This window comes from Lissotriton helveticus, chromosome 1_1 (genome assembly GCF_964261635.1).
Source record: "Lissotriton helveticus chromosome 1_1, aLisHel1.1, whole genome shotgun sequence".
In the NCBI taxonomy this organism is placed as follows: domain Eukaryota; kingdom Metazoa; phylum Chordata; class Amphibia; order Caudata; family Salamandridae; genus Lissotriton; species Lissotriton helveticus.
In genome coordinates, this window is record NC_136057.1 from 437921792 (window position 1) to 437946028 (window position 24237).

The window sequence follows — 24237 nt, forward strand, 5'->3', positions numbered from 1 at the left end:
TTGGAGACACTGTTAAACCAACAGGAGAGTGCTGTATTAAGGCCAACAAGGAGTGAAAGAGGAATCACATGTTGGAGGCTCTATTAAACTACCAAAGGAGTATTATATTCAGTTCATCAAGGAACGACAGAGTAACTATTACCTGGAGGCAATGATGGATTCAACCCAGATCTGTGACTGAGGGTGAGTGTCTGAAAAGTTTCAGTGCTTCGTCCGTCATCTCCTTGTGTTTGCTTTGTTCGCCCTAAGTTGGCAGGGCATGCCCAGACGTGGGTCCCTTGCTCACTTTGCCACTGGATTCAAACTAGCCTGGCTAGTGAGGGGTGCTACTCCAAAACCGGTCCCAGGAAGCTTGTTTCCGGTTCAGGGAAGACCTGGCTTGGCAGTTCGGGCTGGATTCCATATAGCTGGGTCTGAACTGAGGTGGCGAAGTATGCTAAAGACCGATGATGGATTCAACCCAGATCTTTGACTGGGGATGAGTGTCTGAAAAGTTTCAGCGATCTGTCCATCTTCTCCTTGTGTTTGCTATTACCTAAAGGCACCCATAAATGAGTGGGATGAGGGGAGGAGTAAGGGGGTTGGGCTTAATACCCTCTGCAGACCCTAAGAGGTCCTAAAAGGAACATAATCTGGATGTGTGAGTAAAGGTACTTTATCTTGACACTGTAGTGGAAATGTTTAAAAAATGCCTTCAATTTCTGAAATGTTTATCCATGTGGTATAGGCGGCAAAGTGAGCTAAAGAAAGATGGTGGATTCAACCCAGATCTGTGACTGGGGTGAGTGTCTGAAATTTTTCAGTACTCCATCCATCATCTCCTTGTGTTTGCTTTGTTCGCCCTAAGTTGACACAGTATGCCCAGACGTGGGTCCCTTGCTCACTTTGCCTTGGATTGGGTGGCAAAGTGAGCTAAAGAACGATGATGGATTCAACCCAGATCTGCGATTGGGTGTGAGTGTCTGAAAAGTTTCAGCACTCCATCCATCATCTTCTTGTGTTTGCTTTGTTTACCCATACACCGCCTCATGAAGATTCTATCAATGAACAATATTGTACTGGCTGCAGTATTGTACGTTACCGATTTAAGCAATTGCAACAGAAATTAGAGATAAACAAGTTATCATTTTACAGGAATTTGTCTTCGGCCAGGGGACGCAGGTGCAGTGGGTTTGGGCTATCAGATTGATGTAAAAAATAAAAGTAGCCTCTCCAACAAATATACATATTTAAGTTATTAACTGATAAAATGACACAGTGAATTTTGGGCTACTGGAAGCTGGTGTGAGTAGCATGTCACAAATTCAAATCCTGGTAGACTAACTCAGACTTTGTCCTTCTGAGGTCCATAAATTGTGTGATTTAGGATTGCATGATAGAAAGACCTATGTACAGTGCTTGGTAATGGGGACCAGTACCAGAAAAAGGGGGCAATCCTATTCTGTCACTGCTGTGCTTTTAGAGAGAGGGGTGATAGTTCTTTCTTGAACCTGGCATAGTTACACTGATCTCCAATGTAGTGGTCTAGTTCATTGCCATGGTGTGGGCCCAACACTTTCAGAGATCGTCCTCTATATTGTATTTGTCTGGGTTAACTTTGGTAGAGATTAGCACCATTTTTGAACCACAGATTTCTTGTAGGTGGGAAGTGTGAAGCTAATTTTGCTGTCAGAGAGGATCTTTTCGGGAAGGACTTGATCATAGTACACAGTTCCTTGAACTGGATATTTTGCTGTAATGGATGACAGTCGAGGTCCTCATAACAGGGGTGACTGCATGTGGTTGTTTTTTTTAGATGTTGGTACCCTGTGACTGCCTAATTCTGTTTTTTGAAATTCTTACAATTGTGATTATCGAAAGCCTACAGCGAAAATGTTTCAGTAGCAGCCCAATATAGATGTGTTTACGGGTGAATTTATAAATTGGTGGTGTGCAGCAGCCACCAAAAACAGGTGGAGTACCTGCCCACCAGCCACACATTTTCTCCACCCTTCATGGATTGATTTACGTTTTTTGAAACGTAAAAAATTACTAAAAATTCATTAATGTATTATCAACAAAAGATGTTTACGACAACGGGACGCATTGTTTCTTGTCTTGACTGTATCCAGTGCTTAATTTGAGCCTGTGTGGCCTACCAGCACACCTTTTTGGAGACTGGCACCTCATTTTTCCTCATCGGACATTTCCCAAGGTAAAAAAAAGAGAGGGAAAAACACAGAGGGGAAAAACAGAGGGGGAGAAGGAGGAAGAGAACGACGGCGAAACGACAAGAAAGAGAGACAGCAGCAACTTGCTGGAGTGACATAGACAGGCAGGGAGTCTGGTGTTCGATTAGAGAGACCTGAGGTGGATTCAATTCTATGCAGCTTTGGTATTTGGCGCACCGACATGTAATAGCGTCCCCCGCGATTCTGTCCCGCGCTCTGGGCACCAGCATTTATAAATTACCCTGAGATAGGAACACATGACATCCTATAAAGCAAATGTAAACATGAATATGTCGAAAAGTAGGTGAATGCACCGCTCTTCCTTTTGAATTCCTTTTTGTTGGATCGTTAGGCGGCCTCATGGCCTGTCAGGATTACAGCCGCTCTCCCACGTTCTGAAACTGTTTTGACAACATCCTGGCATTCCTGAAGGAGGTTTAAGTACCTTATATTCCTGGATGGGACTGACAATGTGGCTGGTTGTTCGGAGACCCGTTTGATTTATTTCCTGCTAACAGTTGTTTAGAGAGCACGCGACTGTCTGGAATGTGCCGGTTCATGAGGCGCGCGGCTGCTATCGGCTGCCCTATCAGGAGGCTGAGACTTGCACGAGGGCTCCGATCCTTCTGTTTGGCATCGCTCACGAGGCGGATCAGCCTTCAGATTGCATAAGTGGCTGGGCGTGTAGGCACATGCGGGAAGGGCTGCTGTGCGTTCTGCTCGGCGGGGAACGAATCAAGGAACCACGCGGGCCAGTGTCTTGCAAGCGGAGTCGCTGAAGCCCCTGTGGGACTGGGGGACACTGGAAGCCAGGGGAGCCACTGTAGGCCCCGGAAGGCCAGTGGGGCCACTGAAGAACCTGTGGGCCACTGGAAGCCAGGGGAGCAAGCGGAGGCCACAGAAGGCCAGTGGAGCCACTGGAGGCCAGGGGAGCCCTTAAGATCCTGTGGACCACTGGAAGCCAGGGGAGCCGCTGGAAATAAGTGAGGCAGAGGAACCACTAGGCGCTGTACGACACATGCTTTACTGGAGGGTGTGAAGGCTACTTGAGGCAGCGGACTCACATGCAGCGGCTAGTGGCCTTGATTTTGTCATCACACATTCTACTTGGACTTTGTTGGACTTGGCCCTTTTTACAGGGTTATCCCAGAACTTTTTGCCTTCCTTCTGTATTTTTTCTGACCTGTTAATGGTGGTTCTCTGACTCTGGGGACTTTACCACTGCTGATCAGTGCTAAAGTGCAAGTTCTCTCTCTTGTAAACATCGTATGATTGGTCTACACCTGTTTAGCATATTTAATTTACCTGCAAGTCCCTTGTACAGTGGAATCCCATATACCCAGGGCCTGTAAATGTAATGCTACTAGTGGGCTTACAGCGCTGCTTACGCCACCCACTGAAGTAGCCTTTCAAACCTGTCTCAGGCCTCTGCCACTCCAGGGCCCACGCGTGCAGTGTACTGCCGCCGTAATATGGCATATAAAATGGCTGCCACGTCTGCAACTCCCCTTTTACTACATATACGTCACCCCTAAGGTAGGCCCTAGCTAGCCCATGGCCAGGGTGTAGGTAAAAGGTAGGACATGTGCCTTAACTTTGTGGCATGTCTAATTAGTGACAAACAGCCTATTTGGTTTCTCACTGCTGTGAGGCTGCCCTCTCATAGGTTTGCATTGGGAATTCCATGAGATGTGCTTCAGTGGTAATTTCTGATCTGAGAGGAGTAGCATGACCATGTTTGGTATGTTTGGAATCGTAGGATTAAATCCTGCTTATGAGTGAAAGTAGATTTATTATTACTATTTTAGAAATGCCACTTTTTTAAGTGGGCATTTCTGTGTGCTTATGTCTTTTTGCCCTGCCTGGATGTGTATTGACCGTCTGTTTTTGACTGACAGGAGATGTGCATTCACTCCAGCCCATCACAAGGGGAGTTGAGGTGTGTCCTGCCTTCCCTGGGTGACTCAGCACTAGCCTTAATACATCTTGGCTGAATTTTGAGTAGCAGGAGGATTTTTCCATGCACCTGAATAAGCCTGGTCTGCATTTGGAGTGGTGGGTGGAATTGCACCTGAACCTAAATAGGGTTGTGCCCACATTCTACAATGCTGGCTCCTCCCCCCTGTGGTGTGTCTGGGGCCTGGGCTTGAAAAGTGAATGGGGTTGTTGCTTCCCCATGGTGCCAGAACAAAGACATTGGCACTATAAGTACAGTGGCAATGACCCCATGAAAGGAGAGAAGTCACTGCGTGCTCTCCTGTGTGCCAGGAGGAACCGCCATTGGGGACTAAGCTGCAGACTGCTGGGTGGCTGAAGGGCCTGCCCCTCTGCTACGGGACCCAGCGGGCTGGCCTGCCTGGGCCCTGTCCTCTGCCCCAGTGATCTCTTAGGGCCTTGTGTCTTGCAATGTCTGAGTAGCACTGTGTTATTTACCACCTGTCTTTAAAGTCAGTGCGTGTTGAGCACTTTTAATACTTGACCCAGCGTGGTGAGGAGTGGAGATTCTGAAGTCACTCTGACCCATGACTCGTGTTTCAGGGAAGCACTCCCTGTGGGACAAAGAAAGAAAGTGGTGAGCGCTGTGGTGGTGAAAGCAGCACGTGTGGAGTACCGCCCGGCTCCTGGTGCTTGGGGCAGCTGGAGGGGAGAGCTTGAGTTTGAAAGTGCTCCCTCCCCTTTTCCTTTTGCTATACGCCACTGCCAGAAAGCCTAGGTTGGAGCTCCTGCATTGCTGTGCAACTAGGGTGAGACGTGGAGACAAAACGAAAGAACTCCACCGACTAATGATGAGAGGCGGAGCCTCCCAGGAATGCCATGCCTCAGTCCTGCAACGACCAGGAAGGTGCCGGACCGGACGAAGGAGTCCTGGGCGTGCAGCCTGAGACCAGTGGGGTCCCCTGGTATCCCTGGGACCCGCGCTACTCTGAGTGCTGCGGTAGTTAACGAGGCACTCCCGCCAGCAGGTGGAGTGGGCCCGCTAATTGTTTCTGGGCAAGGGAGGCCTGTTGGAAGAGATGAAGGGGCACCAGACTTGAGAAGTTTATTAGTTCTGGCTGGAGACTGGGTGTGTGCCTGTGCCTTGAGCCAGCTCATTGGTGGTATTAGTTTGGTGGCTGCTCCACACGATTGCGGCAGCTGCCTGACTGGACACCTTGTGGGGTACTTGCCTACATTGGGGGAACTAGGTTTTTGGGAGGAAGGATGGGGTGAGACCTCTACGGAGGCCCCCTGGTTCCTGGTGATGGAAGGAATCCCCAGGGACTACTGCATTCCCTTTGGTAAGCAGGCAGCTGGCCCCCGAAGCTTCCTAGGAAGGGAACAGAGTTGCCATATTATAGATAGTACGAGCGCAGGTGGCCTGCCTGGTATTTTGCATTGTTAGGGATGGTAATCTTGATATGCGGGCAGAACTTCCTATGTGTTGTGCCCTGATATAAGGTTACATTACCAGTAACAATATTACCATAACGTGTGCACTCTACTAGTACTTACTATAGTGCACTGCTGATGATGTGGGTTATGTCTAATGTTCCTTATGATAAGTGTAATCCTACCAGTAGTTACTGTGATGTTTATGACCATGGCCCGATTGGCCAAGAGATTTATGTAATCCCTGTGAAGTCATGACGAGTGCCTGGTGGCACAGTGTAATATATGGGATTGTGATCAAATGTGTTTTTAATGGATAATACAAAGGATATTTTTATATAACCTTGTATGGAGTTTCTTTTGTGGTGTGCCTAGTGTGTCACTGCTGTGTGCGTGTGTTGCACAAACGCTTTACACATTGCCTCAGGGATAAGCCTGACTGGTCTGCCAAGCTACCAAGAGGTTGAGCAGGGGTTATCTTCAGTGTGTAACTTCCTTGCCCTGACTAGAATGGTGGGTTATACCTGGCTAATGTACCCTAGCCATCCAGAAACCCCATTTCTAACAGACTTTAAGTGCAAAAGGTAGACAAGGATGCAAAAGACCCAATTTTCCTAAATTGCGTGCAAAAAACATGAATGGAGGTGATAACTTCCACTGCAAGAACATATCCGGTCCTTAAGCTGCAGCTGGTGTAAATGCTACAGGGTGACTCCTTAAGTAGTTCACTTTGCTTTATTGGCTCCCAGTCAGTGCTTTTAATGGGTAATTAATAATTACACTTCTTTAGTTTGAAAGGGAGAGTACCTGCACTTTCTCAGCACTGCTACAATTCACTTAATGGGAGACTGAAGGCTCTTTTCGGGATCTAACAGAGTGAGTACCTGCACTTCTACATTTCCATTTAAAGTACTGCTCCCAGTAAAAGAGAGAATACCTCTTCAAACCCGGACACATTTCTTACCAATCTGGTACCACTAGGCCTGACAAATACAGTTTGATGTTATTATTACGAGTTGTTCATGAATGTATGCTGTACTTGTGTTTTGCAAACCTTACCAAAGGCATCAGAGCTCTGTACAGTATCATAGGTAAAGATGCAGTCAATCAATGACTGGTGCAGAAAATGGGTTCCAATGTTGGAGGTGGCCCAGGGCCAGCTTTGGGCATGGGTGAACTGGGCCCAGGGCACTGAGATTTAGAGGGGCACATAGTGAGCTGTCATAGCCAACTGCGTTTTGTATTTTAGCCCACCCGTAACTGTTTATTTTCTCTATATATCCTCGCTCTCTTCGTTAGTCTCCCTCAATTTACCCTTTCTTCCTCTGCCCCTCACCCCCTCTCCATCACACAATCTTTCATTGCCAATTCAGCTTCCGAATAGGTGATTCTGGTGAAAGGGGGTGGGTTTGTGTTCACAGGCAGCTCATTGCTAAGGTCATCTGCCAGGTCCGACCTATGAACACAAAAGCCCTCCCCTACTAAGATCAGCTGTGTGAGGATGAAGACTGGAGGGGAGATGAGGTGAGTAGTAGTGAAGGTGGTAGGGAGCAGACCTTTAATGAAGCTCATCAATAGCCAGCACCATTGTCCCTTTTCTCCCTGTGTCGCTCCATGGCGTCCACTGCTAGGGATCTTTTGATAAAGTTAGTGGTTGCAGCTAGCAGCAGTTACTATTTTACTCAAGACTGATATTTGTAAAGCTTAGTTACCTGCAGGACGGTCTCTTGGCGCTATACAAACATAATGGGTACACAGACAACAGTGTCAGTCATGGGTATTATATGCAGCGCTCAGAAAAGGAAGAAGTGTTAAGATAGGGGTAATTTGAGGGGGGGTTTAAACGAAGGGGTGCCAGATTTGGTTTTGCCTGGGACATTATCTGGGTGAAGCCTGGCTCTGAGATGGCCTATTATTTTGTTGTGTTGATAGCCAGACAGAAAGTCATGGTCGGTACTGAGTGTGTGTGTATGAATTCTATTTTACGCATATTAGAAAAGTAGTTGAGTTGGAGTGAACAAATAGAAGGTTAATATTTGGTTTAAAGGTAAGGAGTAGCTTGGGCATAGCAATGAATACAGTTCTGACGAATATGACAGCTGTGCCATTGGTATTACTTTGTTCAGTCCACTACTACTGTATGGGGATTATTAAACACTTGAGCGCACTCTTTTCTACTGAAGTGAAGCTATAGGTAGGAATAAAAGAGAGGTCATCATTCTAGCCTCTATTGTATTGTAGTTTCATTTATATAGTACTTACTACCCCTGATGAGGCGTCAAAGCGCTTTTTCTGTGAGTAGCACGCTATTCCGGAACCCATAAGGGATTAGTGGTGAATTAGTATAGTAAAAATATAAAAGTAATTTGAGTGGTTGATACATTAGTCAGTTTCTTGTATTGAGAAGAATAGTGGAGGTATAGAGAAGGGAAATGTTTTGGATTTATATAGTGCTTGCTACCCTTGATGGGGCGTTGAAGTGCTTTTTCAGCGAGTAGCACACTACTCTGGATCCCATACAGTGTTAGTGATTAATTAGTATAGTGAAAATAGGAAAGTAATTTGAGTGATGCATATGTTAGTCAGTTATTTGGATTGAGAAGGATAGTGAAGGGATAGAGAAGGGAAAAGGTTTGCATTTATATAGATCTTGCTACCCTTGATGGGGTGTTGAAGTACTTTTTGGCGAGTAGCACGCTACTCTAGAACCCATAGTGTTAGTTGTGAATTAGTATAGAGAAACATAAAATTAATTTAGGTTACCAAAATAGGTCTTCTTCAGTTGCAAAACAGTCGAATACTGAGTCTTTGGTGTATATTGCATTTGGACAGCATTTTTTACAATCAGACCATGGTTCTTAATATTATTTGAAATTTAGGTGGTTTTCCCCTAAGTCTTAGCCTGGGACTCTTGCTGCTCTTGCACACAATGTTGACAAATGGTGAACTTTTGTGCCCCCACTTTGCATACTAAGGTGCAGAGAGACAAATGTATTTGTTCATATGTGCAAATGTAACTTGCAGAGACATACATACAAATTGTTCATATAAAAAGGTGATTTTGTCTCTGTGCCACGGACAGATTATGTTGTGGGTTGATCAAGGGCACACAAAATTCTCCATTCTCAATGTTGCAATGCCTAAAAAGTGTATTTTCGGGAATCCCAGAAAAATGGTGTTAATGTAAGTCGGCAGTGACTTGCCAATCTTACAGACACCACGTGAATGAATGCATTTTAGAAGGACGTGTGGCTTGGCACAGATGTCTCCTGGGGTGTAGTCAAAACTGCTGAATGTAAGTTGTGCCACAACCACGTGATGCCAAGTATAATCTTAGACAAGTCACATTCTTTCCCTGTGATTTGCTTCATCAACTGTAAATTGGGCATGCTTGAAAATGATTAATTAACATGGCATTGTGCGCTCTGTATACATGTTATTCCTTCATCTAAGATGCTGCCACTGCCCAGCCAATCAATGACGTGGTTTCTGTCGTGACTCACAGTGGAAAGAATTTCCATTCTGTTCCCTATCCCCACTGTCAAGTTTCAGAAATCTCACTCTTCGGGTCTAATCCGCAGTTCCCGTTTCCATTCTAAGGCTAAGGTTCAGCAATAGCTCTTTCCAGGGACGGTGGCTGTGCACAGGTAAAATCTTACTTGGCTCCTTCACCACGACCCCAGTCCTCCATACGCAGACTCACGGCAGGGATTGCCACACGTCCGTCCACGATTGAACACCTTTCCTTGATGTTTGTGTGGATTCGTTCAATTATGTCACACTGTCCTTTAGCATTGCCACAGTGTATTTATTACTGTAGCTGCCATTCTCCCACAGACCAGCAGGCGGCGTAACGGGAAAGTTAAGTCGCCAGATACGCCCCTTACCCCTGGTTAACCTGCATGCTCCGTAGCTGATTCTTGCTGCGCGTTCCTTTAATCCTGCAGGACAGTGATGAGAAGTGTCAACGCCAATCACACTTCAGAACATCTGGGGCAGTATCATGATTGGCTGCGCTAGCTCAGCTCAGAGCCCAGAACTTGTTTGCGCCCGCAGTGTGTAAAGTGAATTCATTTAACCTGCTATTTCTCCCGGGAAGGGCTTGGTTTTCAGACAGTGCAGCTCGGAAATAGTAGCAGGGTTTGTCTCTTTCTGAGCTGAGCTGTGCCGTCTAAAATAATGCACTAACTGGGAGAAACTGAGTTCATTGGTAGGACAGTCTGCTGGTTAATTTGACTAATACAGCTTTGGAAGTTCCTGAGCAGCTGGGATGACAGACACAATCTGAAAATGCATGGATCGGAGGTGCACTAGTGCTACATTGAAATTTGAAAGACTTGATTTGCAGGTTGTGTGCTAGTGAAATTACACTGTTGAGCCATCAGTGTGACAAATGCTTATACGTTCACGCAGGCACCATTTTACTGACGTGCATGCTTGCCCTTGCACTACAAAGGGGAAAATAAACAGCAGGAAGGGAGCCTTCTCCCCCTGCACACTACCCAGCTAGGTACTTTCCAGAACAACAGCTCCGCACTGTGTTGTTCATATAAAAGATTGTGAGGATAAAGGCACGAGATATAGTTTTTCTACAGTGCATGCTCGAAGAGGCACACAACATCCCACACACAAACACACGCAGGAAAAGTAACAGACACACATGCATCCATGCGCACACCTAACAGCACACCTACAGATAGCTATGCACACACAGGACAGCACACATACACAGCCATACACAGCCATCAAAGGTGCAGGTACCCATGCACACAGACCAACAGGCCTACATACCACAGTTAAAGCTCAAACATATGCACGACTCTGAGCACACAGAGCATTGAGAGCGCCAAAACTCGAAAACACTCAAATACCCGCACATACAGGAAGGTGCCTGTAGTAGATCAGTCCACGCTGGTAGGAGTATTGCAGGAGGATTTATTCATGTTGGTTACAGCTTAGTAGTACAGTAGATATAAGCTAGTACAAAACCCCACCAGGAGCACCCAGCTAGGAGCTCAGCCCATCTCCAACTGTGAGTTCCCACTCCCAACTTTCCATCTTGTATCACTCAGGCAGGGCTCCACTGGCACAGCATAAATCATAACAACCGAGGATACTACAGTGCCTGCTCACACTGCGCACATGCAGTCACACAGAACATAGGCAGGACTATAGTAATGCCGTAATGGACTGGATTATTGACAGATAAACAGGCAGGCAGATGCAGGATTTTTAGCCCCTCTGCTGCGGAAATACAATTTGCGGTAAAGAGGGGAGTTTAATACATATTCAATCTTCTGCCTATCTTCGATTGATGTGTGATTGCTTGCTTCAGTCATTATGTTGATTCCTTAGGTTTCGCCTACACAGCACTTGTGCTCAGCTTGCACATTCTTTTGCATTAAAAAAAAATCATAAAATGCACTTACAGCCCGCCCTTACTTTCCAATTCTTATTTTGCTTGTCACTCTGTTTTCTCTGCTTGCTGTTGGTTGCATCATGATATTTCCTGTTGAGTTCGTCTTTCTCTTTGGGTGTTTTGTTAACAATGGAGCTTGGACCAAGTACTCCCTATGAATTTTCCTCCTTTCCTTATCGCACTACTTTTTTCTTTGAGAATACGCGTTTGGCAATTGCACCACCTGAAGGTATTGGAGCAATTTACATCAGCACCAGCACTTTGCACAAAGACACATACATTTTTGTAGTCATGAGGAGATTACGTGATTTTCCCAGAATCAAGCCTGTTAAACTGACGCCAAAACTTAAACCTGGTTTCCCAGTTCCATAGTTGGCAGCTCTGGCCTTTACGCCATGTCCTCTCCCAAGAGGACTCCATATTGTCTCCCTAGCCTTGGCCTCAGTTCCACATTTTGTGATTATGGCCAAATCACTTAATCTCCCCTGTGGCAGCCCGCATTTGCTGTTGGCTGCCTGTCAACCTGCCGCCCGTTGCTGCTTGTGCCGCTGGACTACGTTTCAAAGATCCCCTTCTCCACCAACCTTGCTTTTCACATTTTTTTTGTTCAGTTTTATATAGCATCAACACCACCCAAAGGTATTGGTGGGCTTTTCATTAGCACCAGTTACTTTTTTTGTTCAGTGTTATATAGCACCAACACAAACCGAAGGTATTGTAGTGCTATGAATTAACACCAGTTACTTTTCACAAGGATGCTGTAAACGTAGGCAAATCACTTAGTCTCCCCACGACAGCCTGCATTTGCTGCTCGTTGCCCGTCAACCTCCCGCCCATTGCTGCTAGCCCACGCTGAACTCCTGTTGCAGAGATGCATTTTTTTCGAGATCTTTTCCTCCCCTGAATCTGCTTTACATATTTGTGTTGGAGCACTTTACATAAGCACCAGTTACCTTTTTTGTACTGTTTTATATAGCGCCAAACTCCACCCAAAGGTGTTTGACCGCTTTACATTAGAACCACTTACTGTACACAAGGACACATTTATTTTTATAGGCTCAGGGAGATTAAGTGATTTGCTCAGTCAAGCATGTGAAGCTATGCTGAAACTCACACCTGGTTTCCCCGCTCCATAGTCAGCAGCTCTGGCCCTTATGCCACATACTCTTCCAAGAGGACGCTACATCATCTCCCTAGCCTCAGCCTCAGTTCCACATTTTGCGATTAGGAACTAATCACTTATTCTCCCAGTGGCTGCCCGCATATGCGGTTGGTTGCCTGTCCACCTCCCGCCCATCACCGCTTGCCCCGCTGAACTCAGTTGCACAGATCCCTTCCTCCACCGAATCTATTTTACACCTTTTTGTTTGTGCAGTTTTATGTAGGGCCAACACAACCCAAAATTATTGGAGCACTTTACATAAGCACCAGTTACTTTTTTTTATGCAGTTGGCTATAGCGCCAACACCACCTGCGGGTATTGGAGCACTTTGCATTAGCACCAGTTACTTTAAACAAGACCATATTCATTTTTGTAAGCACAGAGTGATTAAGTGATTTGCCCAAAAGGAGGGATGTTAAGCAGATGCCGATACTCAAACCTGGTTTACTAGCTCCATAGTTGGCAGCTCCGGACCTTACGCCACATCCTCTCCCGAAAAAAAACGCCATATCATCTCCCTAGCTTCGGCCTCAGTTCCACGTTATTATTTAGGATAAATCAATTCATCTTTTTAATTCTAAACTCAAGCTTTGGCACAGCAAGAAGGTTTCACCTGTGTGAAATCTATTGTTTTTAGGTCTCGGCTACACAGTGCATGCGCTGTCTTGAAAAGATGTGTTGTGTGCTATCTGTAGGCTTACAGACCGCCCAGCTCCTACTATTGGTAAACTTCAGCATCGCTTTAATTTTCTTTGATGCCATTCATCATGGCATGCGGGCGTCATGCCCACTTCTTGTGTTTGGCCCTCCCATAGCACATGGACCAATTACTTGTTTCCTTACTCAGCTTCTGGTTTGCGCAGCTATTTTTCTTTGTTTTCAAGCACTCCATAAGATCAATTGTGTTTTCAGGCCGTCTCCCTGTACACATACACACATACCAATAAAATGCATGACCGTGTACATAAACAAATGTATTTTTTAAACAACCCATTTATTTTTTTTGCACGATTCGATGGTATTGGAGCGCTCACTCTATCCTCCATCCTGCCATAGCTCAAAACCCAAGCCGATGGTATTGGAGCACTTAAAGTGCTCACCAGTTACATTCTACAATAACACATTCACTTGTCGTTGCTTAGCCATCTACCCATCCCCTCCTGCTTCCCTATTTGAATTATCCCCCAGTACCTCCCTCGCCACTGCTGCTTTTATTCTTATTTTTTTTTTGTATGATCGCTGGTATTGGAGTGCTCGTTCCATCCTATCTTGCCGTAGTCTCCCTTGTACACATACACACATACCACTAAAATGCATGCTCGTGTTCATAAACAAATGCATTTCTTAAAAAGATGTTAAAACATGAATAGCACTTATATACTTTTTTTGCACGATCCAATTGTATTTGAGCTCTCGCTCCGACCTCCATCTTGCCATAGTGCGAACATAAGCTGATGGTATCGGAGCGCCTTACGTGCTCAACAGTTACATTCCACAATGACATTCATTTTTGTAGCTGGCCCTACTTCAATTAAGATATTTTTCCCCCTTCTTTGTTGCTTGCTCCCGCTCTCCCACCATCTCCCGTCATTGCTTGCCCATTGTGCCATCCCCTCCTGCCTCTCCATCCCCCACTACTTCCCTCGTCGCTGCTGCTTTTATTTAGTTATATTATTTGCACGATCCGATGGTATTGGAGCTCATGTTCCATCTTCCATCTTGCCATAGTGCGAACGGCAGCCGGTAGTATTGGAGCGCTTTAATTGCCCACCAGTTACATTACACAATGACAAATGTACGCAGGGGAAGCATAAGTTATTTGCCCAGGCTCACGAACTGTCCAGCTGACACCAAATTTCGAACCTGGTTCCCCAGTTCTCCTGTCTGCATCTGTAGCCGTTACTCCACATCCACACTTCACTTCAAAGCTCAACCTTTTCTCACCATCACTTCCACATATATTCATCAAGACCCCGTCAACACTAAACAAGCATTGGCAAACCCAATAGATCTTGGCAATGCCCAAGCTATTGGCCTTGTCAATATGAATGTTTTAGCCATATTGTCTAGCAGCTCATCTGCTGTTCAGCATGGCTGAATGTCAATGAAAAAAGTTTTCTGATGCGACCAGCACCAGCCATGTCATAACACTTACATGGGGTGCGCAGACACTCAGTGTCGGCTCAACATCCTGCGATTCTGGGCTTCCATTGACTTTCAGTCTTGCTGAACAGTAGATGTGCTGCTGGACAACATTGCTAAAGACATTCACATTGACAAGGCTAATAGATTGGGCATTGGCGAGACCTATTGACTTTGCCATCGCTTGTCATTAAAACAAGTCAGTGTCCTCTAACAAAATCTTTGGGTTATGTAAATATTCTTATAGGCAGTGCCACTTTAAATGTGACTTGGACAACAAAATTATACATCTCTTAAAGATGTTTATTAATGACTGACACATTTCACCCTATTTATTTTTTGTCTTTGGTATGTGATTGTTATTTGTTGATGGTAGCTCGATGGGGAGGAAGCTGATAGTAAAACACTTCCATGACACGGGGAGTAAAAACACGCATCAGCAAAGCTAAAGAGGTTTTAGCAAAACCTATTGACTTGGCAAAGCTTGTTGTTTTTGCAACAATTTATTACTAGGAATTTTCCATGTTTTCCAAAACAAAGAAAAATAGACTATAAAACAGTCAGTTATTTATGCATAGCAACCAGTTGAAAAACCAAGAACAAGAAAAGGGGGGTAAAAAATAGAGGCAACAAAAAAAGGGTGGGAGGTCACTGACAGCAGGTAGAATCCACAAGCAACTGAGATGACCACATTGAAGAACCGGGTTTTAGAACCCAGTGGCGCCAGGGACACGCCCAAAGTCTTCGGGTTCTCCTGTCTTGGCAAACAGAGACACGGAATACTTCTAGGTGGCGTCAGAGATCAAATTTATTAGCTGCAGCTAGTAACAGTAATCCCAGCAATACAACACGGTGTACAACTCAAGAAACTGTTCAAATTCATAGAGCAAGACATCACCTTTTATACACAATATTCTCATTATAAATGTACACCTACTGCGCAAAATTCTGACCAATAGGACACATTTTCTAACTGAGTATCACATTAACAAAAACCCAATTTACAGTAACCCAACACAAAAGTTAATTATTAGGACTGTCCCAAATTCAATCTTTGCAAGCCGGACAAATTTATAATTGAAAGCACTACCCATGTAATGAAAAGTCGTAAAGAAATAAACAATTCCGATGCTGATTACGATAAGATATGTGCAAGGAAACTCAAGGTTAACGAGGTCCTGAACATTGATTGGCAATCTCAGACAACGATCAGCCAGAGAAATTGGCTTCGTGAAGGGTCAGTTTCAGGTGAAGAGGTCAGCGTCCTGCAGTTCACTCACAAGTCAGAACATGGCCTGTTTAATGCATACATGAACAATGAGGCCCATGCAACTTTGTGCGTTCGATTACCTCCACGGCCTATGTGAGGGCAGCACAAAATGGCGTCACGAACAACGCAAACAAAATAGAGTCCGGTCCCGAAAACCATGGAACCCCAGACCCTCCTTTTGCCATTACGTAGGCAATGACCTAAACTCACGTCAATCTGAATCCAGGTCTATATCTATTCTCATCAGGTAATCAAGGTGTTGCTGTAACATCATCTTATTATCCTTCGCTTCTCTCTGGACTGGTCTCCTCACACAGATTGTAGCACAAAGACTACAAATGGCGGGACCACACTGGATGCATAAGCAACACGAGAAAAAGATCGCTTAAGTCATACCAAGGAACTTCAGAATCTTCCATCCCCATTTGGACAGCAGTTCCCAAAACCATTCTATCAATGACCAGTTCCCTTCGTCTACAAGTATAGACTCAGCGGACTTATGTAACCTCAAGATGGCTTGGTACACTGTCGGGGCGTTATCTGGTATGAAAACGCAGCAACTAGACCCGATCAATTTACATACTCCACCTCTATCTACAAGTATAATGTCTAAAGCAAAGCGGTTCTGTAATGTCATAAGGCGATCCGCTTGAAGCTCGGCTGTAATATTGATAAGGGCACCTGCAGTCTCATTTATAGTGGCCTCGACCACTCTCGTAAGCTGACAAATTGTCCTACCATTAGCCATAGGACCCCAATAGGGCAGGAAACCCTTAAAGAAGTCTCCAACTTCTTGTGCGGCAGTGTCTTTCGCATCGATAACACCTCTACCATATCTTGTGTTATGGTAGTTGAAAGCAGCTGTGCATGTAGGGGGAAGCAAAAATGCCACATAACATGTGCCTGAAAAGTCAGAAGGCAACCATGTATATGCTCTATCATAACAAACAAAATACGTGCCTTTAGTTGGCACGAACGGTGGAGATTTCTGGGACGTATAGACATAGGTGTGAACACACACACTCTTACCAAGCTGAGCTCTCGGATTCTGACCATTACCTTGCAGACAAAAATGACCTCGGCGGGGTACAACCCAAATAGGAGGAGACCTTTTCTGTCTCTCTTTATCTGTCAGACTAATGCTACATCTCGTCTTGTTCCAACCAACATATGCTCGTACCTCATCTTTAGGGATAGCATTATATGCATCAATATCTCTGACCATATCTACTATTCCTTGTATTGAGGCATTATTATACGCATTATCTTTGACAGAACGTACAGGAGATGCTTCATTCGCATAGATAAACATTGACTGGAGTGCCCATACTGACCCATTAGGCGAAAAAGGCAAAACCAAATATGTCATTCCCTTATCTATCGTATGCGGCATAAGACCACAAACCCAACAATTCGTGGTATTTACAACTAGCTGATGCTGATGTAACATCTGTATAAACGAATTGTTCACAAATTCTAATCTTCGTGTCTGTTCATGTTCAGGCAACGTATGAAACTCATGTGGGGAAACAGTAGAAAAAGAAAGAGTAGGTTGGGAGGTAGATGCAAGCGTCTGTTGTGATGCATAGAAAATCCAACCCACACAAACCAATGTAATGTTCAAAAGCATAAGAAAACACATTATTAAAAAACATTTGCTACGAACCAATTAACACATTTGCACTCTGAAATCAACTCTTAACACCCTTGTCGGACTCAAAAGACTCCATCCTCTAACAGTGCTGCTCACGGCAATTTTCCTTCTTCACTTAAGTGTGCGTCAAGATTGTACTAATGACCCTAAACCACAGACCTTGTGTCAATACGCGGCTCACCCCTTAAGAACTTATACCGTGACCCTGCAGCTGAGTCCGGATGGTGACTCGAAAAAGAAAAAGTAAAAAAGTCTCTTGATCTGACAAGGTGTAATTCACTACATAAAAAATTCCAATCTTTATTTGTCCATAGCAATAGGCTGTCTTGGCCTCAAATCGTAGCGCTCTTTACCAGGTACAGTCTGATCCTTAAAGAGGAGTTCCGGATTCGTCGTGTCGAGTCTCAGAGACGGAGGCACAGCAGCTTGCAGAACATCATCATCCTCGCGTTCCGACTGAGTCCATGTCAAATGTGCATCACTAAAAGGTATGAATCTAGGAACCCTTTCACACTCGGAGTCAGTTATTCCATCCCTCACCCACTTATACGGTAAGGGCAACAGAACTTTTTTCGTATGGGTGGCATGCACCCAGTTCTTTTTACCAGCTACTCTAACAGCAGTTCTAGTGACCAGCAATATCAAATAGGGACCAGTCCATCTCGGCTCCAAATTCTTGGATCGCTGAAAATTCTTCGTCAAGATAAAATCACCAGGTTGGATCGTGTGCCCGGGATCTGCAGTAGCTGTCGGCAAACTGTCATAGACCTGTTGGTGGAGAACACGTAATTTAGAAGTCAAGTCATGTAAGTAATCCACCAACATAGGGTACTCAAGGTCACTGTATTTCTTAGGACGAGGCACACCCCAAACATTCGCTGGACGACCAAAAACTATTTCGTATGGTCTAAGTCCCACACGAGAATGCACAGTCGTCCTTGTTGACAAAAGAGCCAACGGCAAGGCATCCGGCCATGTAAGACCAGTGCTCGCTTGAATCTTAGCGAGTTTCAGCTTTAATGTGCTGTTATAGCATTCGACAAGACCTGCTGACTGGGGGTGATTCGCAGCGTGGAACTTCTGATTTATCCCTAATCCAATACACACTTTCTTCATGACTCGACCCACAAATTCACTCCCATTGTCCGACCATACAATTCCCGGCAAACCAAATCTAGGGAAATACTCTTTGAGCAAAACCTTAGCTGTAGACAAGGCAGTATTATCCTTTAGGGGGTAGGCCTCTATCCATCTGGAAAAGGCGCAAACAACCACAAGGACATACTTCAGATTGTTGCATCTCTCCATGTGAATGTAATCTAGCTGTATCACTTCAAATGGATACGTCGGAGGAGCAAAATGACCAGCTGGAGTTGGAGTTCCCTTGCCAGGATTATACTTCAGACAAATCATGCAATGCTTCACAACATTTTCAGCACATTTCGGAATTCCAGCATTCTGCCATACTGGAGCCAACAACTTGCATATTCCCTTCGAACTAATGTAAGCCATTCCATGAGCCATAGTAACCACTGGGAGCACATACGCATCAGGCAACAACCATCGCTGGTATTCTGACAACTCAACCCAAGAACCCGTCGAATCCAACATACCCGTACTCTCTCTCCAAGTACTCACTTCTTTTTCCGTAACTTCAGCCCGAATCATCTTCACACTCTCTATTGTGTTTTCACACATTCCACTTTCCACAACCCATCTTGCAGGACCTGCCACATACATACGGCTCATCATGTCTCTCGCCGTTTCCTTGGCAACTTCTTCCGCAAACGCATTCCCTCGACCTACATCGTCCACAACTTTCTTATGCGCACTACACTTCACAATTGCAATCTGCTTTGGGAGAGCAAGAGATTCCAAAAGTTCATTCACTAACTGCCCATGCTGAATTTTTGTGCCATGGGAAGTAAGGAATCCTCTTTCTCTCCACAAACGTCCAAAACTATGGGCAACACCAAACGCATACTGGCTATCAGTATAAACATTCACTCGCTTTCCCTCTGACAATACACACGCTCTAGTCAATGCAATCAACTCTGCTGCTTGCGCAGAATTCTGTGCTATGCGTGCTGTCTCAACAACTGTATGTAAAGTTGTGACGGCATATTCTGCAGTTGTCTCACCATTCGGAAGCTTGAAACACAAACCATCTACCCATAAAGTACCATCAACATTCTCAAGAGGAGTATCTTTTAGGTCAACTCTAGCTTTCATTTCTTCCTCTGTACGAAGAAAACAATCATGCTGTTCTTGAGCATCTGACTCTACAGAAATCGGCAGCAACGTAGCTGGATTCAATACATTACATCTTTTAATGTGAACATGGCTAGCCAAAAGAGTCAACTCATAACCTGACAGACGTGCACTAGTAAGGTGCTGTGTCTTGGTCCTGTTCAATAAGGTATCCACTGCATGTGGGACCATCACAATCAACGTATTATCCAATACCAAACCAGCAGACTGTCGGATAGAAACAGCCGCTGCCGCTGTAGCTCTCAGACAACTCAATACGCACATGGGCGTTGCTTGTTTCCAAACTGTTGAGTCAACACTGACAATGCACAACCTTCTCTCTCGTGAAGGTACAACGTGAAAGGTTTACTGTAGTCAGGAGTACCCAATACCGGAGCTGAACACAATGCATCACGTAATTCAGAAAAACTTTTCTGACACTCATCAGACCAAGGGAGAGGATGCGGAGTATCTTTAAGAGTCAGCGCCAACAGAGGTTTCGCTAGCAGGGAAAAATTAGGGATCCATTGTCTACAATACGAGGTGATACCTAAGAAAGCACACACTTCTCTCTGTGTGGATGGTACACTCATTTGCGCAATCGTTTGAATTCGTTCTGGGGTCAACCTTCTTCCCTCCTTCGACAAGAGATGACCTAAGTAGGTTACTTCTTGTCGGCAATACTGTAACTTGGAAGGCGACACTTTATGATGGAGGTCAGACAAATATCGTAACAAAGAAAGAGTAGCCTCTTTACAAGTCTCTTCGTTATCAGCAGCAACCAGCAGATCATCAACATACTGGATAAGAGTAGCACCAGTAGGCAACACAAAGCTATCAAGCTGAGTTTTCAACGCCTGACTATAGATGGAGGGACTTTCACAATAACATTGGGGAGCTCTCTTAAACCGGAAGCTTCGACCTCCTAATGAGAAGCCGAAAATATCTCTACTCTCCTCAGCAATTGGAATGCTAAAGAAAGCATTCTTCAGGTCAATAACAGAAAACCAGGCTGCCGAAGCAGGAATCAGAGTCAACAAAGCAGCGATATCAGGGACAACAGGAAACTGTGGCACCACAATCTTGTTTACCTCTCGAAGGTCAATCACAAACCGGTACACAGGTGGCTGAGAAGCATCAGTACGCTTAAGGACAGGCAAAACCGGACTATTACACACATTACCTCTCGTTTCCTCAACTACACCCTTCTCAACCAGATCATAGACAATCGCTAATAGAGCTCTCTCGCCATCACTAGATATTTTATACTGTGGGATACGAGGTAGCCTAGCATTCGATTTAAGGGTGACAACATAAGGTGGAATCTGCAAAAGACCATCATCATTAGGACCTGTAGCCCAAAGCGTATCAGGAAGCGAACGCAATTCCAGTGGAAGACAATCTTTAGACAAATACATCGGAGAAATCACTTTCTTAACTAGGGTAAGATGTACTCCCGAAGGAGAACAATGTAGTGTTGCATACAATCTTTTCAGCAAGTCCAAACCCAACAGATTCTCATTACAACCAGTCGTCAAAATAAGAGGAGCTTCCAATTCACAAGGGCCAATAGAAAGGGGCAAAGGATTAGAAATCAGGTTACAAACTGGGGAGCCTGAAAATCCTACGGAAACATTGGTCAAGCCAGACAAAGGTGCGCCAGGAAGTTTAGAGTGCATAATAGAACTCTTTGTCGCACCAGTATCCAAGAGAAAAGGTTCTACCACACCTGATGTAATCACTTCAACATAAGGTCCACCCTGGTCTACTGGAACTGACACTACTCCCTCACTTTGTCCTTGGCTGTCCTAGTTATCATTATAACCAGCACTCTCACTCTCGACATAATAATAATCAACATAGTACTGTGCAGACTGACCACTCGGAACATTCTGTCTGTCAAAATAATTCGCAGAATTCTGAAGGGAAGAGGAATGCTCATTCTGGGATAACACACCACGTCCCCTACCCCTAGGAGTTTGCTGGAAACCACCACGACCTCTCTGACCAGATACACCATTCGCACACTGTAACAAAGCCGGGCAACTATTCTTAAAATGACCTTCCTCTCTGCAATAAGCACACTGATTAGGACCAGGAAAGAATCGCGGAGCATAAGGCTCAGGTTTCTGTAACAATCTCTGAAACTGTGGAGGTTGCTGAAACTGAGGCTGATTCTGACGAGGAGGATAAGCTTGCTGCAAAAGAACCTTCGTCTTTAAATCTTTCGTTTTCTTCTCTGCTTTATCCTTCTCATCTTTATCCCTATTCTCATAATATTGTGCAGTAGCCAATATCTGGGCCGACGAAGAAACAGCCCATGAACTCTCAGAGTCCTTTAACTTATTGGAAAGTTCGGGAAGCAAATTAAAGACAAATTTGTCCACGAACAACCTTCGACCACATTCCGTACTCATGTCCTGACCACAATGATCGATAAACGTTTCTTCAAACCTCGTGAAGAAATCAGACACACTCTCGTCTTTCTTTTGTTTGCATGCTGCTAACTTGTCCCAATTCACTCGTAAAGCAGGCATCATAGTTTTCATTAGATTAATAATCCTACCAGGTAATTCTGCAACTAAAGGCTCAGGTTTGGCACCTCCAACCTGTCGACCATCTGCAGCAACAATATTAGGCCACGTATCTCCTAATTCTGCCGCATGATTCTCATGACGAATCTTCGCCCACAAAGTTTGAGGAACTACATTACCCATTAACATATCTATGTCAGCTAAATTCACAATACACGCTTCAACTGTCTGGGACAACTCCTTGTAATAACCAGCAGGATTCTTACGAGGGTCAGTTAAGGTCTGCTTAAGAGCCAAGACCTCTGCTCTCTTCCAAGGGATATGTACCCACACTCGCTGAAAATGGGCCTCTACAGCCTGAATACCCTGATTAACATTAGCAGCAACTGCCTCTCTCCATACAGGGGGAACTTCTCTCATAGGATACTGCTTCAATTTCCTCCTAACAGAAGGATCAGGTTCGTACAATGGCTGAGACGGGAGTCTAGTTCCGAAGGCAAGTATCGTCTCTACAGCATCAGTAACATCAGATTCCACTATCGTCCCTTTAGCAAACTCTGACTGAACATCAAGCACTTCCTGCGGAATCTGACCCAACTCATTATCTTCCCATTCCTGCCACAGAAAAGCACACATTACATCAAAAACATACCTTTGCTTAGGCGGCTCCCACTGAAAGAAAACATCAATAACTGCTGGCAAATTATACCTGGAAGCATTTAAAATCCATCTACGAGCCAACAAATCCAACACTGCCCGTTCCTCGGAACTGGGAAACTGACTACGACTCTGCTTACGTTCCGAAACAGGGGTCATACTCAGTGGCCCAAACAATGGAGACAACAGATTAACAACGGTCTCTGTCATCCGTTTACGAGCAGAAGGAGAAGAAGTAGGCGTAAAAACAGGAAAGTTAAAATCTTGAGACAAAGTAGGAACAAGAGCAGTACGAGTCTGAGATGCAGAAGCAGAAGGCAAAGGAGTTTGAGGCAAAGCTTGCAACCCTAGAGTGGGTTGCGCAGTAGGAGGCAAAACCATCTGTGGAGCACCGGGTGGCTGAACAACAGCAGGAGGTTGAACAACAAAGGGTGGAACAACCGGGGGTAATGGAGGTGCAGTAGCACCCTGCACATAAGGGTGTGGCAATCTCAGTAAATGAGACATCAAAGGATCTTTTTCAGGGTCTTCCGTCACTTTCGGAGGAGAAGACGGCAAGGCCGGATAACATTTATCTATGGCCATGCAACGCTGTCTATCTGAAACTTCACACACTCGATCTTCCTCATCTGACTTAAACTGCCTAGCAGCTTGTAGTACTGACATATTCTTATCTTTCCTATCTCTCTTTGCTTGCTTAATTTCTCGCTGTTTGGCTTCCTTTGCCAAAGGCGGAAAGAGTCAAACATTGCCGGCCGGGCTTTCTTCTTAAATAGCGCAACTTCCAGATTATCTAAAATATTTAATTCAAAACTACCATGTTGGGGCCATCGTAAAACACCATCCTTTTTAGTATAGCGGACCCACACTTCATTATAAGTAATAGGACCCACTCCGTGTTTTGAAGAGAGCTCATAAGTCGGAGTTCCAACCGGAGGTATCGGACACAAATCCTCCAATCGGGAATCCCTGTTGCAACCACAACTAAACCATTTCCCAATCTTGCTAAGACCAGGCATCTTATAGCTCACTAATCTAGCTTCAAACTTCAAGGGGTTATCAACTATCGATACACTCGTAAATATACGAGCCCCTCGGCTTCGATTTTTGCAAAAATCATATCAAAACCAAGAACCAAAACAAAGTCGTGGGAGCGACCCACTTATACTTAACCAAATATCTCTCACGCCACCAGAAGACCGTCTATCGTCTCGCTTTACAAAGGATCAATCAAGGGTCCAAGACAGGGCGACAGTCAGGGCAGCAGTCCTTCGTAGCCGTCGGAAAGCGGGAAGCCTCGCAGAAAAGACCTTCGGTCCACGTCGACATGCAGGGGTCAATGAAGTCGCGGCCTTCCTCCAGAATTTCATCACGTGGCTCCTCACGATCCTCGGGCTTGGACCGGTACCGCTGAAGTCGCCCCACCGTTGGGCGCCAACTGAAGAAACGGGTTTTAGAACCCAGCAGCGCCAGGGACACGCCCAAAGTCTTCGGGTTCTCCTGTCTTGGCAAACAGAGACACGGAATACTTCTAGGTGGCGTCAGAGATCAAATTTATTAGCTGCAGCTA

At 45.0% G+C, this 24237-nt stretch overlaps 1 protein-coding gene and 1 long non-coding RNA gene across 4 annotated transcripts in view; one reads left to right on the forward strand and one right to left on the reverse strand.

Annotated features, from left to right (window-relative positions):
• The window catches only part of LOC144769788 (uncharacterized), a 132610-nt gene extending 129897 nt beyond the window's left edge, over window positions 1–2713 (reverse strand). For both annotated transcript variants that reach the window (XR_013598756.1, XR_013598755.1), the window contains exon 1: window positions 2525–2713. This is a non-coding gene — a long non-coding RNA (uncharacterized LOC144769788). The remainder of the gene's footprint in view (window positions 1–2524) is intronic.
• Window positions 1–24237, forward strand: part of WNT7B (Wnt family member 7B) — a 731872-nt gene that overhangs the window by 374998 nt on the left and 332637 nt on the right. The window lies entirely within an intron of this gene.